At 45.1% G+C, this 4,935-nt stretch overlaps 1 pseudogene; it reads left to right on the top strand.

Annotated features, from left to right (window-relative positions):
- The first annotated feature begins 226 nt into the window (after positions 1–226).
- Positions 227–1,658, top strand: LOC116091900 (annotated as a pseudogene).
- Positions 1,659–4,935: the final 3,277 nt, after the last annotated feature.

Here is a 4,935-nt window from a genome sequence, read left to right as displayed (position 1 = left end):
GTATCCGAATACATACAGGGCTGTGTCTTGCTTTGTTCTGTCCTGGTTTTGGGGGGCAAACCTTTTTCTGGTATGTCCTTGTGCCCGGGCCCTGCAAGCTGAAACTATAGGCCATTGTGTCCTTTGGGATAGGTTTTCCAGTTAAGAAGTGTGATGCTAGCTGGGTGGTGGTGGCGGCGTCAGCGCACGGCTTTAATCCCAGCACTTGGGAGACAGAGGCAGGCAGATTTCTGAGTTGGAGGCCAGCCTGGTCTACAGAGTGAGTTCCAGGACAGACAGGGCTACACAGAGAAACCCTGTCTCGAATGCCCCCCCCCCAAAAAAGTATGATGCTGAAGGAGAGCTGTTACCTGGAAAGGAGGAGGAGCGGCTGAGCCCTGCAGAGCCAGGGGGTGTGGGGGCTACGAGTATAGGCCAATTGGCAGTGTGGGGCTGCCTTCAATCTGGCCACTTCTCTTAATCATCGCTCTTCTGATGTGTGCATTGTGTGTTCCAGTGTGCAGGAATAGCCCCAGAAGAGGAAAGGCTGAGCCCAGAGCTCTTCAGCAGGGAAGATTTTCCCTCCCCCTGCTTCAGGCTACTGAGCACTGAGCGGTGCTCAGAATGGAAGCTGTGGCCAAATATGACTTCAAAGCTACTGCTGACAATGAGCTGAGCTTCAAGGGGGAACATCCTTAATGATGTTTTGAATGAAGAATATGATCAGAACTGGTATAAGGCAGAACTCAATGGGAAAGACAGCTTCGTCCCCAAGAATTACATAGAAATGAGACCGCATCCGTGGTTTTTTGTTTTGTTTTGTTTTGTTTTGTTTTGGCAAAATCCCCAGAGCCAAGGCAGAAGAAATGCTTAGTAAACAGCGGCATGATGGGGCCTTCCTGATCCAAAAGAGTGAGAGTGCTCCTGGGGACTTCTCCCTATTTGTCAGGTTTGGAAATCATGTGCTGGGGCCAGGAAGTGTTTCCTGTGGGTGGTGAAGTTTAATTCTTTGAATGAACTGGTAGATTACCACAGATCAACATCTGTGTCCAGGAACCAGCAGATATTCCTACGGGACATAAACCAGGAGCCACAGCACCAACGGATGGCCAGGTATGCTTTGACTTTGACCCCCAGGAAGAGGGCAAGCTGGGCTTTTGCAGAGGAGACTTTATTCATGTCATGGATAAATCAGATCCCTTTTGGTGGAAAGGAGCCTGCATGGGCAGATCGGCATGTTTCCCTGCAATTACATCATCCCAGTGAACCTGAATGTTTAAGAAGCAGAGGAGATTATTTAAAGCAAGTGAAAAGTTGACACCGTTCACAAGAGTTACACCTACACAGTGTCTGCCACAGCCTGTGAGGGAACGCAGAATACCTGGCTGGGTCCCACAGGGGACACTCTCACTTAGGTTGCAACTTTGGGGAATGGGAAGGGGTTTGATTTCATAACACCAAAACTTAACCTATTGAGCGAATTACAATATTTTTTAGACTTATTTTATTTTATGCATATGAGTACACACTATAGCTGTAGAGATAGTTGTGAACCTTCACCTGGTTGTTGGGATTTAACTTTTTAGGACTCTGCTCACTCTGGTCAACCCTGCTTGCTCCAGCCGGCTCATGCGCTCCAGTTGGCCCCACTTGCTCCAGCCCTAATAGCTCCGGCCCAAAGATTTATTTATTATTATAAATAAGTACACTGTAGCTGTCTTCAAACATACCAGAAGAGGGCATCAGATCTCATTATGGATGGTTGTGAGTCACCATGTGGTTGCTGGGATTTGAACTTAGGACCTTTGGAAGAGCAGTCTGTGCTCTTACCCTCTGAGCCATCTCACCAGGCCTGAATTACAATTTTTATTAGGGAATCTTGCTGTTACTCCTGTTCCCCTCCTGTGTCTGTTTTCTTGTTATTTCTTTCCTGTCCAATGCTTGATGTTTAAGGCCACATATAGTCCAGCTGATGTTAATAATAAAACAAATAAACAAACAAACAAAAGAGAAGTGTGATGCCATTTGTCTGGTCTCCCCATCACCACCACTGACCACGCAGAGATACAGAACACCTAGGTTCTTTTTCTGGGGGAGCAGCTGTATTCCATGGACTTCACTAGAGACTCCTGATCACATGGCTGTCTTCCTGGATGCTCAGAACCTTTCCAAGCATGTTCTTGACATTTGGTTTTATCCAGCTTGTAGAAGACCTTTTGGAACTAAGGGGCTGTCTATGAGGGTTTTTTAATCCCTACCTTGAGGTTATGCCTCAGTTTCTTCTTTTACCTGAACAAGAGTTTGAAAACTGCTGTTGGACGCCTGCCCAGACCTGGGTCTCTGCTGGGCTTAGTCCCATCTTACTTCATACCTATTTTAATGTGGATCCCAAAGAAATGTGGACATATCTCCAATGTGTAAAGACAGAATCGCCTCTGGGCCATACAAAGTCAAGCCTTGGGCATGTTCTGCAACATTTATTACCTCTGGAATTCATAAGGTCCCAGGATGATGAGTGTGTGAACAGTGCTTATATCCCAGAAACAGTTGGACTTGAGATGTATGAAGACCACTCATAGTGTGATGTGGCCAGAGGCACCATAGGTTTGGGAGACCCCAGCCTTGGATGCATGGAGTTTTTCTACTTGCCACCATCCGGGCCATGATTCTCATTCCCTGCAATGCTGAATTCCTGAGCTGGTGTGGGTGGAAACACAGCCTACATCCTTGGTTTGGGCTGTGTGGTCCACAGATCCTGACTAATAAATAAGGAGACAGAATCCAAGCCACTCAGTCCATTGTGCAATTGCTGGTAGCATGTTGCCTACTGGGTGGAGTAGGGAGTTGGAGACGAATATATGTTCCAGGAAGGCAGGCTTGCCAGGCGCTTTGCAGTAGGTCCAGAGCTGGGATAGGGCTACACTGTCTCCGGAGCTTAGGAACTATAGCTCTGGGTGCACAAAAGCCTGCGAAGGCTTGCTTGTCTCCAGAGGCCTAATGGCTATATAAGGAGCTTTAGTCACTTAGTGTGCAGCAGACTTCTATGCAGAGTACAAGTGGGCATCCCTGGGAGCTTGTGAGCTGCATCTTGCAGAACTGTTGCAGCTGCCTGCAGCTGCATACAAATGGGTCTTCTGGAAGAGGAGAAGGAGCCTAGGAGAAATTAAGGGAATCGGATGGGACCAAGGCATGGCTTTTGCTTTCAGTCCAGAGTGTATTATTCAACTGAGAAATCAAGCAGGCAGGCAAAACCCTGCCCTCAGTCAGCCAGCATCCTGTGGTCAAATTAGCATCATCTAGATGCTTGGTCTTGAATGCAGGCGAAGCAATTCCTCAGTGTATAGCTGTTAGCAGAAACCTTGAGGCAGAGAAGTGGCAGGAACAAAAAGGGCTTTGTTTAAGTCAGGAAGCCTTGCCCTATGTGGGCTGGCTGTTTGTGGCAAGGCAAGGTCTAAGACAGCCAGCTCCTGGCTGGGGAAGACTCACAGTTCCTCCTTATTTATCTATTAAAAATAAGCTGGACTGAGCATAAGATATATTTATGCACCATAGTCTTGCCTGGGAATTATGGTGGCTTGGCAGCCCCGCCTGTCTTAGGTGTAGATCTACTGGTCTTTCCCTCACCAGTCTTGGAAACCACGTGCAGCTAGTTTGTATGTATTTGCACAAACTGGGTCTATTAGTGTCTATTATTAATGAACACGACCTCTTGGCATATGACTCTGTCTTAGGTTGGTGAAAGCCATAGATCCAGTGACCCATCCTTGGCTGCAGGCCCTCAGCACACCTTTTTCCCATACAAATGAAAGCCACAATATGTATATAACGCCTTGTCTTCATCATGATGAATAACTGCCACATAGAGCCTCTCTGAAGTCCAGCTTGGAGCAGGGCTTGCATATCTGTAATGAACCTGCTAAAGACAAAAGCTCAAAAGTTTAAAAGCAGCAAGCTTAACATTACCTTTGGGGATATCCTAGGCACTCAATTCAGTTGCAAATTAGCAACACTCAGGCCCGAGGTTTGGCCTCCAGGTGTAGGGGGAAGCCACTGTTGTTAAGTCTCAGGAAGCAAAGTGGAGGCTATTTCAGCCAAGTGAACTTTGTTGGCTAATAAAAATTTCTAGCCATTATTTTAGTTGAAAACATTTTTATTAAAAAGACTCTGGATCTTCATCCACTTGACGAGCCAATGTTTCAGGCAGCCATCGTGCTCTGTCTTCTCTTTGTGAGAAGACACAAACAGAGTCTCTTCCCCAAATTAAGAAGGGGTCAGGACCATACCACATGTTAGTAAGTGGATCTCGACACTTTACCATGGCATAAGAACTGGAAATGTGTGGATACCAATGGCAATCTGTGGTAGACTGACCTTTAGCATCAGGCTGCAAAAAAGATTTTTAAAACAAGCAAAAAGCAAGATATGCTTTTGGAGATAACTTTGGAGTGGAGGGTATGATTCCCCCTCCATTAATTATTAAAAATCAAAATTTCAAAAGTGCGAAGTACACATTAATTATTGTCTCTGAGAATTATAAATTATCTCAGTAATATGGGTAACATTAATTGTTGACAAAATATCTTAAATGTTTGACTGGAATTGTTCCATAATCTGTTTTACTCTGATTAGGAACATTAAGTATAGAAATATAATGTAGGCAATAACAAATTATATTTTTTGTTGCTTTTCATGTTAAGGCAATTGCAACTCAAAAGTCTGAAAAGGTATTAATAGTTACATATGTATATTTAATATTTAATTTTTTTGTTTTGTTTTTTTTTGTTTTTTGTTTTTTCAAGACAGGGTTTCTCTGTATAGTCCCGGCTGTCCTGGAACTCACTCTGTAGACCAGGCTGGCCTCGAACTCAGAAATCCGCCTGCCTCTGCCTCCCAAGTGCTGGGATTAAAGGGGTGCACCACCACTGCCCGGCCTTATTTTTAATTTTTAAATTAGAA

The sequence above is a fragment of the Mastomys coucha genome, unplaced genomic scaffold (assembly GCF_008632895.1).
Source record: "Mastomys coucha isolate ucsf_1 unplaced genomic scaffold, UCSF_Mcou_1 pScaffold15, whole genome shotgun sequence".
Lineage (NCBI taxonomy): Eukaryota > Metazoa > Chordata > Mammalia > Rodentia > Muridae > Mastomys > Mastomys coucha.
The sequence above is the reverse complement of the archived record's forward strand: the minus strand, read 5'-3'. Positions and strand labels throughout refer to the sequence as shown.